Genomic DNA, 22,376 nt, shown 5'->3' with positions numbered 1-22,376 from the left:
TTTCTCAGAAAGCTTCTTTCCAGATTTCATCTGAGGATATTTCCTTTTTCACCATAGCCCTCTATGGGCTTCCAAATATCACTTTGCCAATTCCACAAGAACTGTCTTAGCGAAAGGCTTCTTGAGGGGAAAGCTGTAACTCTGTGAGATGATTTCACAGAACACAAAGAAGTTTCTCAGAAAGCTTCTTTCTGTTTGTTATCGGAGGATATTTCATTTGGCTCTATAGTCATCAAAGGGATCCGAAATATCTGTTCTCAGATTCCACAGAAATAAGGCTAGCAAAGAGATCCACGAAATACAGATGTAAGTCTGTGTGATGAATTAACAGAACACTAAGCAGTTTATCAGAAAGCTTCTTTCCAGATTTCATCTGAGGATATTTCCTTTTTCACCATAGCCCTCTATGGGCTTCCAAATATCACTTTGCCAATTCCACAAGAACTGTCTTAGCGAAAGGCTTCTTGAGGGGAAAGCTGTAACTCTGTGAGATGATTTCACAGATCACAAAGAAGTTTCTCAGAAAGCTTCTTTCTCTTTGTTATCGGAGGATATTTCCTTTTTCCCTATAGTCTTCAAAGGGATACGAAATATCTCTTCTCAGATTCCACAGAAATAAGGCTAGCAAAGAGATCCACGAAATACAGATGTAACTCTGTGAGAGGAAGTCACACATCACAGAGCAGTTTCTCAGAAAGCTTCTTTCCAGATTTCATCTGAGGATATTTCCTTTTTCACCATAGCCCTCTATGGGCTTCCAAATATCACTTTGCCAATTCCACAAGAACTGTCTTCGCGAAAGGCTTCTTGAGGGGAAAGCTGTAACTCTGTGAGATGATTTCACAGAACACAAAGAAGTTTCTCAGAAAGCTTCTTTCTCTTTGTTATCGGAGGATATTTCCTTTGGCTCTATAGTCATCAAAGGGATTCGAAATATCTCTTCTCAGATTCCACAGAAATAAGGCTAGCATAGAGATCCACGAAATACAAATGTAACTCTGTGTGATGAATTAACAGAACACTAAGCAGTTTCTCAGAAAGCTTCTTTCCAGATTTCATCTGAGGATATTTCCTTTTTCACCATAGCCCTCTATGGGCTTCCAAATATCACTTTGCCAATTCCACAAGAACTGTCTTAGCGAAAGGCTTCTTGAGGGGAAAGCTGTAACTCTGTGAGATGATTTCACAGATCACAAAGAAGTTTCTCAGAAAGCTTCTTTCTCTTTGTTATCGGAGGATATTTCCTTTGGCCCTATAGTCTTCAAAGGGATCGGAAATATCTCTTCTCAGATTCCACAGAAATAAGGCTAGCAAAGAGATCCACGATATACAGATATAACTCTGTGAGAGGAAGTCACACATCACAGAGCAGTTTCTCAGAAAGCTTCTTTGCAGATTTCATCTGAGGATATTTCCTTTTTCACCATAGCCCCCAATGGGCTTCCAAATATCACTTTGCCAATTCCACAAGAACTGTCTTAGCGAAAGGCTTCTCGAGGGGAAAGCTGTAACTCTGTGAGATGATTTCACAGAACACAAAGAAGTTTCTCACAAAGCTTCTTTCTCATTGTTATCGGAGGATATTTCCTTTGGCCCTATAGTCTTCAAAGGGATCCGAAATATCTGTTCTCAGATTCCAAAGAAATAAGGCTAGCAAAGAGATGCACGAAATACAGATGTAACTCTGTGAGATGAATTAACAGAACACTAAGCAGTTTCTCAGAAAGCTTCTTTCCAGATTTCATCTGAGGATATTTCCTTTTTCACCATAGCCCTCTATGGGCTTCCAAATATCACTTTGCCAATTGCACAAGAACTGTCTTAGCGAAAGGCTTCTTGAGGAGAAAGCTGTAACTCTGTGAGATGATTTCACAAAACACAAAGAAGTTTCTCAGAAAGCTTCTTTCCCTTTGTTATCGGAGGATATTTCCTATGGCCCTATAGTCTTCAAAGGGATCAGAAATATCTGTTCTCAGATTCCAAAGAAATAAGGCTAGCAAAGAGATCCACGAAATACAGATGTAACTCTGTGAGATGAATTAAAAGAACACTAAGCAGTTTCTCAGAAAGCTTCTTTCCAGATTTCATCTGAGGATATTTCCTTTTTCACCATAGCCCTCTACGGGCTTCCAAATATCACTATGCCAATTCCACAAGAACTGTCTTTGCGAAAGGCTTCTTGAGGGGAAAGCTGTAACTCTGTGAGATGATTTCACAGAACACAAAGAAGTTTCTCAGAGGGGTTCTTTCTGTTTGTTATCCGAGGATATTTCCTTTGGCCTTATAGTCTTCAAAGGGATCCGAAATATCTGTTCTCAGATTCCACAGAAATAAGGCTAGCAAAGAGATCCACGAAATACAGATGTAACTCTGTGAGTCGAAGTCACACATCTCAGAGCAGTTTCTCAGAAAGCTTCTTTCCAGATTTCATCTGAGGATATTTCCTTTTTCACCATAGCCTTCTTTGGGCTTCCAAATATCACTTTGCCAATTCCACAAGAACTGTCTTAGCGAAAGGCTTCTTGAGGGGAAAGCTGTAACTCTGTGAGATGATTTCACAGAACAGAAAAGAAGTTTCTCAGAAAGCTTCTTTCTCATTGTTATCGGAGGATATTTCCTTTGGCCCTATAGTCTTCAAAGGGATCCGAAATATCTCTTCTCAGATTCCAAAGAAATAAGGCTAGCAAAGAGATGCACGAAATACAGATGTAACTCTGTGAGGTGAATTAACAGAACACTAAGCAGTTTCTCAGAAAGCTTCTTTCCAGATTTCATCTGAGGATATTTCCTTTTTCACCATAGCCCTCTAAGGGCTTCCAAATATCACTTTGCCAATTCCACAAGAACTGTCTTAGCGAAAGGCTTCTTGAGGGGAAAGCTGTAACTCTGTGAGATGATTTCACAGAACACAAAGAAGTTTCTCAGAAAGCTTCTTTCTGTTTGTTATCGGAGGATATTTCCTTTGGCTCTATAGTCATCAAAGGGATCCGAAGTATCTGTTCTCAGATTCCACAGAAATAAGGCTAGCAAAGAGATCCACGAAATACAGATGTATGTCTGTGTGATGAATTAACAGAACACTAAGCAGTTTCTCAGAAAGCTTCTTTCCAGATTTCATCTGAGGATATTTCCTTTTTCACCATAGCCCTCTATGGGCTTCCAAATATCACTTTGCCAATTCCACAAGAACTGTCTTTGCGAAAGGCTTCTTGAGGGGAAAGCTGTAACTCTGTGAGATGATTTCACAGATCACAAAGAAGTTTCTCAGAAAGCTTCTTTCTCTTTGTTATCGGAGGATATTTCCTTTGGCCCTATAGTCTTCAAAGGGATCCGAAATATCTCTTCTCAGATTCCACAGAAATAAGGCTAGCAAAGAGATCCACGAAATAGAGATGTAACTCTGTGAGAGGAAGTCACACATCACAGAGCAGTTTCTCAGAAAGCTTCTTTCCAGATTTCATCTGAGGATATTTCCTTTTTCACCATAGCCCCCTATGGGCTTCCAAATATCACTTTGCCAATTCCACAAGAACTGTCTTTGCGAAAGGCTTCCTGAGGGGAAAGCTGTAACTCTGTGAGATGATTTCACAGAACACAAAGAAGTTTCTCAGAGGGCTTCTTTCTGTTTGTTATCCGAGGATATTTCCTTTGGCCCTATAGTCTTCAAAGTGATCCGAAATATCTGTTCTCAGATTCCACAGAAATAAGGCTAGCAAAGAGATCCACGAAATACAGATGTAACTCTGTGAGTCGAAGTCACACATCACAGAGCAGTTTCTCAGAAAGCTTCTTTCCACATTTCATCTGAGGATATTTCCTTTTTCACCATAGCCCTCTAAGGGCTTCCAAATATCACTTTGCCAATTCCACAAGAACTGTCTTAGCGAAAGGCTTCTTGAGGGGAAAGCTGTAACTCTGTGAGATGATTTCACAGAACACAAAGAAGTTTCTCAGAAAGCTTCTTTCTCATTGTTATCGGAGGATATTTCCTTTGGCCCTATAGTCTTCAAAGGGATCCGAAATATCTGTTCTCAGATTCCAAAGAAATAAGGCTAGCAAAGAGATGCACGAAATACAGATGTAACTCTGTGTGATGAATTAACAGAACACTAAGCAGTTTCTCAGAAAGCTTCTTTCCAGTTTTCATCTGAGGATATTTCCTTTTTCACCATAGCCCTCTATGGGCTTCCAAATATCACTTTGCCAATTCCACAAGAACTGTCTTAGCGAAAGGCTTCTTGAGGGGAAAGCTGTAACTCTGTGAGATGATTTCACAGATCACAAAGAAGTTTCTCAGAAAGCTTCTTTCTCTTTGTTATCGGAGGATATTTCCTTTGGCCCTATAGTCTTCAAAGGGATCCGAAATATCTCTTCTCAGATTCCACAGAAATAAGGCTAGCAAAGAGATCCACGAAATACAGATGTAAATCTGTGAGAGGAAGTCACACATCACAGAGCAGTTTCACAGAAAGCTTCTTTCCACATTTCATCTGAGGATATTTCCTTTTTCAACATAGCCCTCTATGGGCTTCCAAATATCACTTTGCCAATTCCACAAGAACTGTCTTAGAGAAAGGCTTCTTGAGGGGAAAGCTGTAACTCTGTGAGATGATTTCACAGAACACAAGTAAGTTTCTCAGTAAGCTTCTTTCTCTTTGTTATCGGAGGATATTTCCTTTGGCCCTATAGTCTTCAAAGGGATCCGAAATATCTGTTCTCAGATTCCACAGAAATAAGGCTAGCAAAGAGATCCACGAAATACAGATGTAACTCTGTGAGTCGAAGTCACACATCACAGAGCAGTTTCTCAGAAAGCTTCTTTCCACATTTCATCTGAGGATATTTCCTTTTTCACCATAGCCCTCTAGGGGCTTCCAAATATCACTTTGCCAATTCCACAAGAACTTTCTTAGCCTAAGGCTTCTCGAGGGGAATGCTGTAACTCTGTGAGATGATTTCACAGAACACAAAGAAGTTTCTCACAAAGCTTCTTTCTCATTGTTATCGGAGGATATTTCCTTTGGCCCTATAGTCTTCAAAGGGATCCGAAATATCTGTTCTCAGATTCCAAAGAAATAAGGCTAGCAAAGAGATGCACGAAATACAGATGTAACTCTGTGAGATGAATTAACAGAACACTAAGCAGTTTCTCAGAAAGCTTCTTACCAGATTTCATCTGAGGATATTTCCTTTTTCACCATAGCCCTTTATGGGCTTCCAAATATCACTTTGCCGATTGCACAAGAACTGTCTTAGCGAAAGGCTTCTTGAGGGGAAAGCTGTAACTCTGTGAGATGATTTCACAGAACACAAAGAAATTTCTCAGAAAGCTTCTTTCTCTTTGTTATCGGAGGATATTTCCTTTGGCTCTATAGTCTTCAAAGGGATCTAAAATATCTGTTCTCAGATTCCACAGAAATAAGGCTAGCAAAGAGATCCACGAAATACAGATGTAACTCTGTGAGAGGAAGTCACACATCACAGAGCAGTTTCTCAGAAAGCTTCTTTGCAGATTTCATCTGAGGATATTTCCTTTTTCACCATAGCCCCCTATGGGCTTCCAAATATCACTTTGCCAATTTCACAAGAACTGTCTTAGTGAAAGGCTTCTTGAGGGGAAAGCTGTAACTCTGTGAGATGATTTCACAGATCACAAAGAAGTTTCTCAGAAAGATTCTTTCTCTTTGTTATCGGAGGATATTTCCTTTGGCCCTATAGTCTTCAAAGGGATCCGAAATATCTGTTCTCAGATTCCACAGAAAAAAGGCTAGCAAAGAGATGCACGAAATACAGATGTAACTCTGTGAGATGAATTAAAAGAACACTAAGCAGTTTCTCAGAAAGCTTCTTTCCAGATTTCATCTGAGGATATTTCCTTTTTCACCATAGCCCTCTATGGGCTTCCAAATATCACTTTGCCAATTCCACAAGAACTGTCTTAGCGAAAGGCTTCTTGAGGGGAAAGCTGTAACTCTGTGAGATGATTTCACAGATCACAAAGAAGTTTCTCAGAAAGCTTCTTTCTCTTTTTTATCGGAGGATATTTCCTTTGGCCCTATAGTCTTCAAAGGGATCCGAAATATCTCTTCTCAGATTCCACAGAAATAAGGCTAGCAAAGAGATCCACGAAATACAGATGTAACTCTGTGAGAGGAAGTCACACATCACAGAGCAGTTTCTCAGAAAGCTTCTTTCCAGATTTCATCTGAGGATGTTTCCTTTTTCACCATAGCCCTCTATGGGCTTCCATATATCACTTTGCAATTCCACAAGAACTGTCTTAGCGAAAGGCTTCTTGAGGGGAAAGCTGTAACTCTGTGAGATGATTTCACAGAACACAAAGAAGTTTCTCAGTAAGCTTCTTTCTCTTTGTTATCGGAGGATATTTTCTTTGGCCCTATAGTCTTCAGGGGATCCGAAATATCTGTTCTCAGATTCCGCAGAAATAAGGCTAGCAAAGAGATGCCCAAAATACAGATGTAACTCTGTGAGATGAATTAACAGAACACTAAGCAGTTTCTCAGAAAGCTTCTTTCCAGATTTCATCTGAGGATATTTCCTTTTTTAACCATAGCCCTCTATGGGCTTCCAAATATCACTTTGCCAATTCCACAAGAACTGTCTTAGCGAAAGGCTTCTTGAGGGGAAAGCTGTAACTCTGTGAGATGATTTCACAGATCACAAAGAAATTTCTCAGAAAGCTTCTTTCCAGATTTCATCTGAGGATATTTCCTTTTTTAACCATAGCCCTCTATGGGCTTCCAAATATCACTTTGCCAATTCCACAAGAACTGTCTTAGCGAAAGGCTTCTTGAGGGGAAAGCTGTAACTCTGTGAGATGATTTCACAGAACACAAAGAAGTTTCTCAGAAAGCTTCTTTCTCATTGTTATCGGAGGATATTTCCTTTGGCCCTATAGTCTTCAAAGGGATCCGAAATATCTGTTCTCAGATTCCAAAGAAATAAGGCTAGCAAAGAGATGCACGAAATACAGATGTAACTCTGTGTGATGAATTAACAGAACACTAAGCAGTTTCTCAGAAAGCTTCTTTCCAGTTTTCATCTGAGGATATTTCCTTTTTCACCATAGCCCTCTATGGGCTTCCAAATATCACTTTGCCAATTCCACAAGAACTGTCTTAGCGAAAGGCTTCTTGAGGGGAAAGCTGTAACTCTGTGAGATGATTTCACAGATCACAAAGAAGTTTCTCAGAAAGCTTCTTTCTCTTTGTTATCGGAGGATATTTCCTTTGGCCCTATAGTCTTCAAAGGGATCCGAAATATCTCTTCTCAGATTCCACAGAAATAAGGCTAGCAAAGAGATCCACGAAATACAGATGTAAATCTGTGAGAGGAAGTCACACATCACAGAGCAGTTTCACAGAAAGCTTCTTTCCAGATTTCATCTGAGGATATTTCCTTTTTCACCATAGCCCTCTATGGGCTTCCAAATATCACTTTGCCAATTCCACAAGAACTGTCTTAGAGAAAGGCTTCTTGAGGGGAAAGCTGTAACTCTGTGAGATGATTTCACAGAACACAAGTAAGTTTCTCAGTAAGCTTCTTTCTCTTTGTTATCGGAGGATATTTCCTTTGGCCCTATAGTCTTCAAAGGGATCCGAAATATCTGTTCTCAGATTCCACAGAAATAAGGCTAGCAAAGAGATCCACGAAATACAGATGTAACTCTGTGAGTCGAAGTCACACATCACAGAGCAGTTTCTCAGAAAGCTTCTTTCCAGATTTCATCTGAGGATATTTCCTTTTTCACCATAGCCCTCTAGGGGCTTCCAAATATCACTTTGCCAATTCCACAAGAACTTTCTTAGCCTAAGGCTTCTCGAGGGGAATGCTGTAACTCTGTGAGATGATTTCACAGAACACAAAGAAGTTTCTCACAAAGCTTCTTTCTCATTGTTATCGGAGGATATTTCCTTTGGCCCTATAGTCTTCAAAGGGATCCGAAATATCTGTTCTCAGATTCCAAAGAAATAAGGCTAGCAAAGAGATGCACGAAATACAGATGTAACTCTGTGAGATGAATTAACAGAACACTAAGCAGTTTCTCAGAAAGCTTCTTACCAGATTTCATCTGAGGATATTTCCTTTTTCACCATAGCCCTCTATGGGCTTCCAAATATCACTTTGCCGATTGCACAAGAACTGTCTTAGCGAAAGGCTTCTTGAGGGGAAAGCTGTAACTCTGTGAGATGATTTCACAGAACACAAAGAAATTTCTCAGAAAGCTTCTTTCTCTTTGTTATCGGAGGATATTTCCTTTGGCTCTATAGTCATCAAAGGGATCTAAAATATCTGTTCTCAGATTCCACAGAAATAAGGCTAGCAAAGAGATCCACGAAATACAGATGTAACTCTGTGTGATGAATTAACAGAACACTAAGCAGTTTCTCAGAAAGCTTCTTTCCAGATTTCATCTGAGGATATTTCCTTTTTCACCATAGCCCTCTATGGGCTTCCAAATATCACTTTGCCAATTCCACAAGAACTGTCGTAGCGAAAGGCTTCTTGAGGGGAAAGCTGTAACTCTGTGAGATGATTTCGCAGATCACAAAGAAGTTTCTCAGAAAGCTTCTTTCTCTTTGTTATCGGAGGATATTTCCTTTGGCCCTATAGTCTTCAAAGGGATCCGAAATATCTCTTCTCAGATTCCACAGAAATAAGGCTAGCAAAGAGATCCACGAAATACAGATGTAACTCTGTGAGAGGAAGTCACACATCACAGAGCAATTTCTCAGAAAGCTTCTTTCCAGATTTCATCTGAGGATATTTCCTTTTTCACCATAGCCCTCTATGGGCTTCCAAATATCACTTTTCCAATTCCACAAGAACTGTCTCAGCGAAAGGCTTCTTGAGGGGAAAGCTGTAACTCTGTGAGATGATTTCACAGAACACAAAGAAGTTTCTCAGAAAGCTTCTTTCTCTTTGTTATCGGTGGATATTTCCTTTGGCCCTATAGTCTTCAAAGGGATCCGAAATATCTCTTCTCAGATTCCACAGAAATAAGGCTAGCAAAGAGATGCACGAAATACCGATGTAACTCTGTGAGATGAATTAACAGAACACTAAGCAGTTTCTCAGAAAGCTTCTTTCCAGATTTCATCTGAGGATATTTCCTTTTTCACCATAGCCCTCTATGGGCTTCCAAATATCACTTTGCCAATTCCACAAGAACTGTCTTAGCGAAAGGCTTCTTGAGGGGAAAGCTGTAACTCTGTGATATGATTTCACAGAACACAAAGAAGTTTCTCAGAAAGCTTCTTTCTGTTTGTTATCGGAGGATATTTCCTTTGGCTCTATAGTCATCAAAGGGATCCGAAATATCTGTTCTCAGATTCCACAGAAATAAGGCTAGCAAAGAGATCCACGAAATACAGATGTAACTCTGTGTGATAAATTAACAGAACACTAAGCAGTTTCTCAGAAAGCTTCTTTCCAGATTTCATCTGAGGATATTTCCTTTTTCACCATAGCCCTCTAGGGGCTTCCAAATATCACTTTGCGAATTCCACAAGAACTGTCTTAGCGAAAGGCTTCTTGAGGGGAAAGCTGTAACTCTGTGAGATGATTTCACAGATCACAAAGAAGTTTCTCAGAAAGCTTCTTTCTCTTTGTTATCGGAGGATATTTCCTTTGGCCCTATAGTCTTCAAAGGGATCCGAAATATCTCTTGTCAGATTCCAAGGAAATAAGGCTAGCAAAGAGATGCACGAAATACAGATGTAACTCTGTGAGGTGGATTAACAGAACACTAAGCAGTTTCTCAGAAAGCTTCTTTCCAGATTTCATCTGAGAATATTTCCTTTTTCACCATAGCCCTCTATGGGCTTCCAAATATCACTTTGCCAATTCCACAAGAACTGTCTTAGCGAAAGGCTTCTTGAGGGGAAAGCTGTAAGTCTGTGAGATGATTTCACAGAACACAAAGAAGTTTCTCAGTAAGCTTCTTTCTCTTTGTTATCGGAGGATATTTCCTTTGGCCCTATAGTCTTCAAAGGGATCCGAAATATCTCTTCTCAGATTCCACAGAAATAAGGCTAGCAAAGTGATCCACGAAATACAGATGTAACTCTGTGAGAGGAAGTCACACATCACAGAGCAGTTTGTCAGAAAGCTTCTTTCCAAATTTCATCTGAGGATATTTCCTTTTTCACCATAGCCCTCTATGGGCTTCCAAATATCACTTTGCCAATGCCACAAGAACTGTCTTAGCGAAAGGCTTCTTGAGGGGAAAGCTGTAACTCTGTGAATTGATTTCACAGAACACAAAGAAGTTTCTCAGAGGGCTTCTTTCTGTTTGTTATCCGAGGATATTTCCTTTGGCCCTATAGTCTTCAAAGTGATCCGAAATATCTGTTCTCAGATTCCACAGAAATAAGGCTAGCAAAGAGATCCACGAAATACCGATGTAACTCTGTGAGAGGAAGTCACACATCACAGAGCAGTTTCTCAGAAAGCTTCTTTCCAGATTTCATCTGAGGATATTTCCTTTTTCACCATAGCCCTCTATGGGCTTCCAAATATCACTTTGCCAATTCCACAAGAACTGTCTTAGCGAAAGGATTCTCGAGGGGAAAGCTGTAACTCTGTTAGATGATTTCACAGAACACAAAGAAGTTTCTCAGAAAGCTTCTTTCTCATTGTTATCGGAGGATATTTCCTTTGGCCCTATAGTCTTCAAAGGGATCCGAAATATCTGTTCTCAGATTCCAAAGAAATAAGGCTAGCAAAGAGATGCACGAAATACAGATGTAACTCTGTGAGATGAATTAACAGAACACTAAGCAGTTTCTCAGAAAGCTTCTTTCCAGATTTCATCTGAGGATATTTCCTTTTTCACCATAGCCCTCTATGGGCTTCCAAATATCACTTTGCCAATTGCACAAGAACTGTCTTAGCGAAAGGCTACTTGAGGAGAAAGCTGTAACTCTGTGAGATGATTTCACAGAACACAAAGAAGTTTCTCAGAAAGCTTCTTTCTCTTTGTTATCGGAGGATATTTCCTTTGGCTCTATAGTCATCAAAGGGATCCGAAATATCTGTTCTCAGATTCCACAGAAATAAGGCTAGCAAAGAGATCCACGAAATACAGATGTAACTCTGTGTGATGAATTAACAGAACACTAAGCAGTTTCTCAGAAAGCTTCTTTCCAGATTTCATCTGAGGATATTTCCTTTTTCACCATAGCCCTCTATGGGCTTCCAAATATCACTTTGCCAATTCCACAAGAACTGTCTTAGCGAAAGGCTTCTTGAGGGGAAAGCTGTAACTCTGTGAGATGATTTCACAGATCACAAAGAAGTTTCTCAGAAAGCTTCTTTCTCTTTGTTATCGGAGGATATTTCCTTTGGCCCTATAGTCTTCAAAGGGATCCCAAATATCTGTTCTCAGATTCCACAGAAATAAGGCTAGCAAAGAGATCCACGAAATACAGATGTAACTCTGTGAGATGAATTAACAGAACACTAAGCAGTTTCTCAGAAAGCTTCTTTCCAGATTTCATCTGAGGATATTTCCTTTTTCACCATAGCCCTCTATGGGCTTCCAAATATCACTTTGCCAATTCCACAAGAACTGTCTTAGCGAAAGGCTTCTTGAGGGGACAGCTGTAACTCTGTGAGATGATTTCACAGATCACAAAGAAGTTTCTCAGAAAGCTTCTTTCTCTTTGTTATCGGAGGATATTTCCTTTGGCCCTGTAGTCTTCAAAGGGATCCGAAATATCTCTTCTCAGATTCCACAGAAATAAGGCTAGCAAAGAGATCCATGAAATATAGATGTAACTCTGTGAGTGGAAGTCACACATCACAGAGCAGTTTCTCAGAAAGCTTCTTTCCAGATTTCATCTGAGGATATTTCCTTTTTCACCATAGCCCTCTATGGGCTTCCAAATATCACTTTGCCAATTCCACAAGAACTGTCTTAGCGAAAGGCTTCTTGAGGGGAAAGCTGTAACTCTGTGAGATGATTTCACAGAACACAAAGAAGTTTCTCAGAAAGCTTCTTTCTCTTTGTTATGGGAGGATAAGTCCTTTGGCCCTATAGTCTTCAAAGGGATCCGAAATATCTCTTCTCAGATTCCACAGAAATAAGGTAGCAAAGAGATCCACGAAATACCGATGTAACTCTGTGAGATGATTTAACAGAACACTTAGCAGTTTCTCAGAAAGCTTCTTTCCAGATTTCTTCTGAGGATATTTCCTTTTTCACCATAGCCCTCTATGGGCTTCCAAATATCACTTTGCCAATTCCACAAGAACTGTCTTAGCGAAAGACTTCTTGAGGGGAAAGCTGTAACTCTGTAAGATGATTAACAGAACACAAAGAAGTTTCTCAGAAAGCTTCTTTCTCTTTGTTATCGGAGAATATTTCCTTTGGCCCTATAGTCTTCAAAGGGATCCGAAATATCTGTTCTCAGATTCCACAGAAATAAGGTTAGCAAAGAGATCCACGAAATACAGATGTAACTCTGTGAGTGGAAGTCACACATCACAGAGCAGTTTCTCAGAAAGCTTCTTTCCAGATTTCATCTGAGGATATTTCCTTTTTCACCATAGCCCTCTATGGGCTTCCAAATATCACTTTGCCAATTCCACAAGAACTGTCTTAGCGAAAGGCTTCTTGAGGGGAAAGCTGTAACTCTGTGAGATGATTTCACAGATCACAAAGAAGTTTCTCAGAAAGCTTCTTTCTCTTTGTTATTGGAGGATATTTCCTTTGGCCCTATAGTCTTCAAAGGGATCCGAAATACCTCTTCTCAGATTCCACAGAAATAAGGCTAGCAAAGAGATCCACGAAATACAGATGTAACTCTGTGAGAGGAAGTCACACATCACAGAGCAGTTTCTCAGAAAGCTTCTTTCCAGATTTCATCTGAGGATATTTCCTTTTTCACCATAGCCCCCTGTGGGCTTCCAAATATCACTTTGCGAAATCCACAAGAACTGTCTTAGCGAAAGGCTTCTTGAGGGGAAAGGTGTAACTATGTGAGATGATTTCACAGAACACAAAGAAGTTTCTCAGTAAGCTTCTTTCTCTTTGTTATCGGAGGATATTTCCTTTGGCCCTATAGTCTTCAAAGGGATCCGAAATATCTGTTCTCATATTCCACAGAAATAAGGCTAGCAAAGAGATGCACGAAATACAGATGTAACTCTGTGAGATGAATTAACAGAACACTAAGCAGTTTCTCAGAAAGCTTCTTTCCAGATTTCATCGGAGGATATTTCCTTTTTCACCATAGCCCTCTGTGGGCTTCCAAATATCACTTTGCCAATTCCACAAGAACTGTCTTAGCGAAAGGCTTCTTGAGGGGAAAGCTGTAACTCTGTGAGATGATTTCACAGATCACAAAGAAGTTTCTCAGAAAGCTTCTTTCTCTTTGTTATCGGAGGATATTTCCTTTTGCCCTGTAGTCTTCAAAGGGATCCGAAATATCTGTTCTCAGATTCCACAGAAATAAGGCTAGCAAAGAGATCCACGAAATACAGATGTAACCCTGTGAGGTGAATTAACAGAACACTAAGCAGTTTCTCAGAAATCTTCCTTCCAGATTTCATCTGAGGATATTTCCTTTTTCACCATAGCCCTCTATGGGCTTCCAAATATCACTTTGCCAATTCCACAAGAACTGTCTTAGCGAAAGGCTTCTTGAGGGGAAAGCTCTAACTCTGTGAGATGATTTCACAGAACACAAAGAAGTTTCTCAGAAAGCTTCTTTCTGTTTGTTATGGGAGGATATGTCCTTTGGCCCTATAGCCTTTAAAGGGATCCGAAATATCTGTTCTCAGATTCCACAGAAATAAGGCTAGCAAAGAGATCCACGAAATACAGATGTAACTCTGTGAGTGGAAGTCACACATCACAGAGCAATTTCTCAGAAAGCTTCTTTCCAGATTTCATCTGAGGATATTTCCTTTTTCACCATAGCCCTCTATGGGCTTCCAAATATCACTTTGCCAATTCCACAAGAACTGTCTTAGCGAAAGGCTTCTTGAGGGGAAAGCTGTAACTCTGTGAGATGATTTCACAGATCACAAAGAAGTTTCTCAGAAAGCTTCTTTCTCTTTTTTATCGGAGGATATTTCCTTTGACCCTATAGTCTTCAAAGGGATCCGAAATATCTGTTCTCAGATTCCACAGAAATAAGGCTAGCAAAGAGATGCCCAAAATACAGATGTAACTTTGTGAGATGAATTAACAGAACACTAAGCAGTTTCTCAGAAAGCTTCTTTCCAGATTTCATCTGAGAATATTTCCTTTTTCACCATAGCCCTCTATGGGCTTCCAAATATCACTTTGCCAATTCCACAAGAACTGTCTTAGCGAAAGGCTTCTTGAGGGGAAAGCTGTAAGTCTGTGAGATGATTTCACAGAACACAAAGAAGTTTCTCAGTAAGCATCTTTCTCTTTGTTATCGGAGGATATTTCCTTTGGCCCTATAGTCTTCAAAGGGATCCGAAATATCTCCTCTCAGATTCCACAGAAATAAGGCTAGCAAAGAGATCCACGAAATACAGATGTAACTCTGTGAGAGGAAGTCACACATCACAGAGCAGTTTCTCAGAAAGCTTCTTTCCAAATTTCATCTGAGGATATTTCCTTTTTCACCATAGCCCTCTATGGGCTTCCAAATATCACTTTGCCAATGCCACAAGAACTGTCTTAGCGAAAGGCTTCTTGAGTGGAAAGCTGTAACTCTGTGAATTGATTTCACAGAACACAAAGAAGTTTCTCAGAGGGCTTCTTTCTGTTTGTTATCCGAGGATATTTCCTTTGGCCCTATAGTCTTCAAAGTGATCCGAAATATCTGTTCTCAGATTCCACAGAAATAAGGCTAGCAAAGAGATCCACGAAATACCGATGTAACTCTGTGAGAGGAAGTCACACATCACAGAGCAGTTTCTCAGAAAGCTTCTTTCCAGATTTCATCTGAGGATATTTCCTTTTTCACCATAGCCCTCTATGGGCTTCCAAATATCACTTTGCCAATTCCACAAGAACTGTCTTAGCGAAAGGATTCTCGAGGGGAAAGCTGTAACTCTGTTAGATGATTTCACAGAACACAAAGAAGTTTCTCAGAAAGCTTCTTTCTCATTGTTATCGGAGGATATTTCCTTTGGCCCTATAGTCTTCAAAGGGATCCGAAATATCTGTTCTCAGATTCCAAAGAAATAAGGCTAGCAAAGAGATGCACGAAATACAGATGTAACTCTGTGAGATGAATTAACAGAACACTAAGCAGTTTCTCAGAAAGCTTCTTTCCAGATTTCATCTGAGGATATTTCCTTTTTCACCATAGCCCTCTATGGGCTTCCAAATATCACTTTGCCAATTGCACAAGAACTGTCTTAGCGAAAGGCTTCTTGAGGAGAAAGCTGTAACTCTGTGAGATGATTTCACAGAACACAAAGAAGTTTCTCAGAAAGCTTCTTTCTCTTTGTTATCGGAGGATATTTCCTTTGGCTCTATAGTCATCAAAGGGATCCGAAATATCTGTTCTCAGATTCCACAGAAATAAGGCTAGCAAAGAGATCCACGAAATACAGATGTAACTCTGTGTGTTGAATTAACAGAACACTAAGCAGTTTCTCAGAAAGCTTCTTTCCAGATTTCATCTGAGGATATTTCCTTTTTCACCATAGCCCTCTATGGGCTTCCAAATATCACTTTGCCAATTCCACAAGAACTGTCTTAGCGAAAGGCTTCTTGAGGGGAAAGCTGTAACTCAGTGAGATGATTTCACAGAACACAAAGAAGTTTCTCAGAAAGCTTCTTTCTCATTGTTATCGGAGGATATTTCCTTTGGCCCTATAGACTTCAAACGGATCCGAAATATCTCTTCTCAGATTCCACAGAAATAAGGCTAGCAAAGAGATCCACGAAATACAGATGTAACTCTGTGAGAGGAAGTCACACATCACAGAGCAGTTTCTCAGAAAGCTTCTTTGCAGATTTCATCTGAGGATATTTCCTTTTTCACCATAGCCCCCTATGGGCTTCCAAATATCACTTTGCCAATTTCACAAGAACTGTCTTAGCGAAAGGCTTCTTGAGGGGAAATCTGTAACTCTGTGAGATGATTTCACAGATCACAAAGAAGTTTCTCAGAATGATTCTTTCTCTTTGTTATCGGAGGATATTTCCTTTGGCCCTATAGTCTTCAAAGGGATCCGAAATATCTGTTCTCAGATTCCACAGAAAAAAGGCTAGCAAAGAGATGCACGAAATACAGATGTAACTCTGTGAGATGAATTAAAAGAACACTAAGCAGTTTCTCAGAAAGCTTCTTTCCAGATTTCATCTGAGGATATTTCCTTTTTCACCATAGCCCTCTATGGGCTTCCAAATATCACTTTGCCAATTCCACAAGAACTGTCTTAGCGAAAGGCTTCTTGAGGGGAAAGCTGTAACTCTGTGAGATGATTTCACAGATCACAAAGAAGTTTCTCAGAAAGCTTCTTTCCCTTTTTTATCGGAGGATATTTCCTTTGGCCCTATAGTCTTCAAAGGGATCCGAAATATCTCTTCTCAGATTCCACAGAAATAAGGCTAGCAAAGAGATCCACGAAATACAGATGTAACTCTGTGAGAGGAAGTCACACATCACAGAGCAGTTTCTCAGAAAGCTTCTTTCCAGATTTCATCTGAGGATATTTCCTTTTTCACCATAGCCCTCTATGGGCTTCCATATATCACTTTGCCAATTCCACAAGAACTGTCTTAGCGAAAGGCTTCTTGAGGGGAAAGATGTAACTCTGTGAGATGATTTCACAGAACACAAAGAAGTTTCTCAGTAAGCTTCTTTCTCTTTGTTATCGGAGGATATTTCCTTTGGCCCTTTAGTCTTCAGGGGATCCGAAATATCTGTTCTCAGATTCCACAGAAATAAGGCTAGCAAAGAGATGCCCAAAATACAGATGTAACTCTGTGAGATGAATTAACAGAACACTAAGCAGTTTCTCAGAAAGCTTCTTTCCTGATTTCATCTGAGGATATTTCCTTTTTCACCATAGCCCTCTATGGGCTTCCAAATATCACTTTGCCAATTCCACAAGAACTGTCTTAGCGAAAGGCTTCTTGAGGGGAAAGCTCTAACTCAGTGAGATGATTCCACAGATCACAAAGAAGTTTCTCAGAAAGCTTCTTTCTCTTTGTTATCGGAGGATATTTCCTTTGGCCCTGTAGTCTTCAAAGGGATCCGAAATATCTCTTCTCAGATTCCACAGAAATAAGGCTAGCAAAGAGATCCATGAAATATAGATGTAACTCTGTGAGTGGAAGTCACACATCACAGAGCAGTTTCTCAGAAAGCTTCTTTCCAGATTTCATCTGAGGATATTTCCTTTTTCACCATAGCCCTCTATGGGCTTCCAAATATCACTTTGCCAATTCCACAAGAACTGTCTTAGCGAAAGGCTTCTTGAGGGGAAAGCTGTAACTCTGTGAGATGATTTCACAGAACACAAAGAAGTTTCTCAGAAAGCTTCTTTCTGTTTGTTATGGGAGGATAAGTCCTTTGGCCCTACAGTCTTCAAAGGGATCCGAAATATCTCTTCTCAGATTCCACAGAAATAAGGTAGCAAAGAGATCCACGAAATACCGATGTAACTCTGTGAGATGAATTAACAGAACACTAAGCAGTTTCTCAGAAAGCTTCTTTCCAGATTTCTTCTGAGGATATTTCCTTTTTCACCATAGCCCTCTATGGGCTTCCAAATATCACTTTGCCAATTCCACAAGAACTGTCTTAGCGAAAGACTTCTTGAGGGGAAAGCTGTAACTCTGTAAGATGATTAACAGAACACAAAGAAGTTTCTCAGAAAGCTTCTTTCTCTTTGTTATCGGAGAATATTTCCTTTGGCCCTATAGTCTTCAAAGGGATCCGAAATATCTGTTCTCAGATTCCACAGAAATAAGGTTAGCAAAGAGATCCACGAAATACAGATGTAACTCTGTGAGTGGAAGTCACACATCACAGAGCAGTTTCTCAGAAAGCTTCTTTCCAGATTTCATCTGAGGATATTTCCTTTTTCACCATAGCCCTCTATGGGCTTCCAAATATCACTTTGCCAATTCCACAAGAACTGTCTTAGCGAAAGGCTTCTTGAGGGGAAAGCTGTAACTCTGTGAGATGATTTCACAGATCACAAAAAAGTTTCTCAGAAAGCATCTTTCTCTTTGTTATTGGACGATATTTCCTTTGGCCCTATAGTCTTCAAAGGGATCCGAAATACCTCTTCTCAGATTCCACAGAAATAAGGCTAGCAAAGAGATCCACGAAATACAGATGTAACTCCGTGAGAGGAAGTCACACATCACAGAGCAGTTTCTCAGAAAGCTTCTTTCCAGATTTCATCTGAGGATATTTCCTTTTTCACCATAGCCCCCTGTGGGCTTCCAAATATCACTTTGCGAATTCCACAAGAACTGTCTTAGCGAAAGGCTTCTTGAGGGGAAAGGTGTAACTATGTGAGATGATTTCACAGAACACAAAGAAGTTTCTCAGTAAGCTGCTTTCTCTTTGTTATCGGAGGATATTTCCTTTGGCCCTATAGTCTTCAAAGGGATCCGAAATATCTGTTCTCATATTCCACAGAAATAAGGCTAGCAAAGAGATGCACGAAATACAGATGTAACTCTGTGAGATGAATTAACAGAACACCAAGCAGTTTCTCAGAAAGCTTCTTTCCAGATTTCATCGGAGGATATTTCCTTTTTCACCATAGCCCTCTGTGGGCTTCCAAATATCACTTTGCCAATTCCACAAGAACTGTCTTAGCGAAAGGCTTCTTGAGGGGAAAGCTGTAACTCTGTGAGATGATTTCACAGATCACAAAGAAGTTTCTCAGAAAGCTTCTTTCTCTTTGTTATCGGAGGATATTTCCTTTTGCCCTGTAGTCTTCAAAGGGATCCGAAATATCTGTTCTCAGATTCCACAGAAATAAGGCTAGCAAAGAGATCCACGAAATACAGATGTAACCCTGTGAGGTGAATTAACAGAACACTAAGCAGTTTCTCAGAAATCTTCTTTCCAGATTTCATCTGAGGATATTTCCTTTTTCACCATAGCCCTCAATGGGCTTCCAAATATCACTTTGCCAATTCCACAAGAACTGTCTTAGCGAAAGGCTTCTTGAGGGGAAAGCTCTAACTCTGTGAGATGATTTCACAGAACACAAAGAAGTTTCTCAGAAAGCTTCTTTCTGTTTGTTATGGGAGGATATGTCCTTTGGCCCTATAGCCTTTAAAGGGATCCGAAATATCTGTTCTCAGATTCCACAGAAATAAGGCTAGCAAAGAGATCCACGAAATACAGATGTAACTCTGTGAGTGGAAGTCACACATCACAGAGCAATTTCTCAGAAAGCTTCTTTCCAGATTTCATCTGAGGATATTTCCTTTTTCACTATAGCCCTCTATGGGCTTCCAAATATCACTTTGCCAATTCCACAAGAACTGTCTTAGCGAAAGGCTTCTTGAGGGGAAAGCTGTAACTCTGTGAGATGACTTCACAGAACACAAAGAAGTTTCTCAGTAAGCTTCTTTCTGTTTGTTATCGGAGGATATTTCCTTTGGCTCTATAGTCTTCAAAGGGATCCGAAATATCTGTTCTCAGATTCCACAGAAATAAGGCTAGCAAAGAGATCCACGAAATACAGATGTAACTCCGTGAGATGAATTAACAGAACATTAAGCAGTTTCTCAGAAAGCTTCTTTCCAGATTTCATCTGAGGATATTTCCTTTTTCACCATAGCCCTCTATGGGCTACCAAATATCACTTTGCCAATTCCACAAGAACTGTCTTAGCGAAAGGCTTCTTGAGGGGAAAGCTGTAAGTCTGTGAGATGATTTCACAGAACACAAAGAAGTTTCTCAGTAAGCATCTTTCTCTTTGTTATCGGAGGATATTTCCTTTGGCCCTATAGTCTTCAAAGGGATCCGAAATATCTCCTCTCAGATTCCACAGAAATAAGGCTAGCAAAGAGATCCACGAAATACAGATGTAACTCTGTGAGAGGAAGTCACACATCACAGAGCAGTTTCTCAGAAAGCTTCTTTCCAAATTTCATCTGAGGATATTTCCTTTTTCACCATAGCCCTCTATGGGCTTCCAAATATCACTTTGCCAATGCCACAAGAACTGTCTTAGCGAAAGGCTTCTTGAGGGGAAAGCTGTAACTCTGTGAATTGATTTCACAGAACACAAAGAAGTTTCTCAGAGGGCTTCTTTCTGTTTGTTATCCGAGGATATTTCCTTTGGCCCTATAGTCTTCAAAGTGATCCGAAATATCTGTTCTCAGATTCCACAGAAATAAGGCTAGCAAAGAGATCCACGAAATACCGATGTAACTCTGTGAGAGGAAGTCACACATCACAGAGCAGTTTCTCAGAAAGCTTCTTTCCAGATTTCATCTGAGGATATTTCCTTTTTCACCATAGCCCTCTATGGGCTTCCAAATATCACTTTGCCAATTCCACAAGAACTGTCTTAGCGAAAGGATTCTCGAGGGGAAAGCTGTAACTCTGTTAGATGATTTCACAGAACACAAAGAAGTTTCTCAGAAAGCTTCTTTCTCATTGTTATCGGAGGATATTTCCTTTGGCCCTATAGTCTTCAAAGGGATCCGAAATATCTGTTCTCAGATTCCAAAGAAATAAGGCTAGCAAAGAGATGCACGAAATACAGATGTAACTCTGTGAGATGAATTAACAGAACACTAAGCAGTTTCTCAGAAAGCTTCTTACCAGATTTCATCTGAGGATATTTCCTTTTTCACCATAGCCCTCTATGGGCTTCCAAATATCACTTTGCCGATTGCACAAGAACTGTCTTAGCGAAAGGCTTCTTGAGGGGAAAGCTGTAACTCTGTGAGATGATTTCACAGAACACAAAGAAATTTCTCAGAAAGCTTCTTTCTCTTTGTTGTCGGAGGATATTTCCTTTGGCTCTATAGTCATCAAAGGGATCTAAAATATCTGTTCTCAGATTCCACAGAAATAAGGCTAGCAAAGAGATCCACGAAATACAGATGTAACTCTGTGTGATGAATTAACAGAACACTAAGCAGTTTCTCAGAAAGCTTCTTTCCAGATTTCATCTGAGGATATTTCCTTTTTCACCATAGCCCTCTATGGGCTTCCAAATATCACTTTGCCAATTCCACAAGAACTGTCGTAGCGAAAGGCTTCTTGAGGGGAAAGCTGTAACTCTGTGAGATGATTTCGCAGATCACAAAGAAGTTTCTCAGAAAGCTTCTTTCTCTTTGTTATCGGAGGATATTTCCTTTGGCCCTACAGTCTTCAAAGGGATCCGAAATATCTCTTCTCAGATTCCACAGAAATAAGGCTAGCAAAGAGATCCACGAAATACAGATGTAACTCTGTGAGAGGAAGTCACACATCACAGAGCAATTTCTCAGAAAGCTTCTTTCCAGATTTCATCTGAGGATATTTCCTTTTTCACCATAGCCCTCTATGGGCTTCCAAATATCACTTTTCCAATTCCACAAGAACTGTCTCAGCGAAAGGCTTCTTGAGGGGAAAGCTGTAACTCTGTGAGATGATTTCACAGAACACAAAGAAGTTTCTCAGAAAGCTTCTTTCTCTTTGTTATCGGTGGATATTTCCTTTGGCCCTATAGTCTTCAAAGGGATCCGAAATATCTCTTCTCAGATTCCACAGAAATAAGGCTAGCAAAGAGATGCACAAAATACCGATGTAACTCTGTGAGATGAATTAACAGAACACTAAGCAGTTTCTCAGAAAGCTTCTTTCCAGATTTCATCTGAGGATATTTCCTTTTTCACCATAGCCCTCTATGGGCTTCCAAATATCACTTTGCCAATTCCACAAGAACTGTCTTAGCGAAAGGCTTCTTGAGGGGAAAGCTGTAACTCTGTGATATGATTTCACAGAACACAAAGAAGTTTCTCAGAAAGCTTCTTTCTGTTTGTTATCGGAGGATATTTCCTTTGGCTCTATAGTCATCAAAGGGATCCGAAATATCTGTTCTCAGATTCCACAGAAATAAGGCTAGCAAAGAGATCCACGAAATACAGATGTAACTCTGTGTGATAAATTAACAGAACACTAAGCAGTTTCTCAGAAACCTTCTTTCCAGATTTCATCTGAGGATATTTCCTTTTTCACCATAGCCCTCTAGGGGCTTCCAAATATCACTTTGCGAATTCCACAAGAACTGTCTTAGCGAAAGGCTTCTTGAGGGGAAAGCTGTAACTCTGTGAGATGATTTCACAGATCACAAAGAAGTTTCTCAGAAAGCTTCTTTCTCTTTGTTATCGGAGGATATTTCCTTTGGCCCTATAGTCTTCAAAGGGATCCGAAATATCTCTT

Source organism: Macaca fascicularis, chromosome X (assembly GCF_037993035.2).
Source record: "Macaca fascicularis isolate 582-1 chromosome X, T2T-MFA8v1.1".
NCBI lineage: Eukaryota > Metazoa > Chordata > Mammalia > Primates > Cercopithecidae > Macaca > Macaca fascicularis.
The sequence above is the reverse complement of the archived record's forward strand: the minus strand, read 5'-3'. Positions refer to the sequence as shown.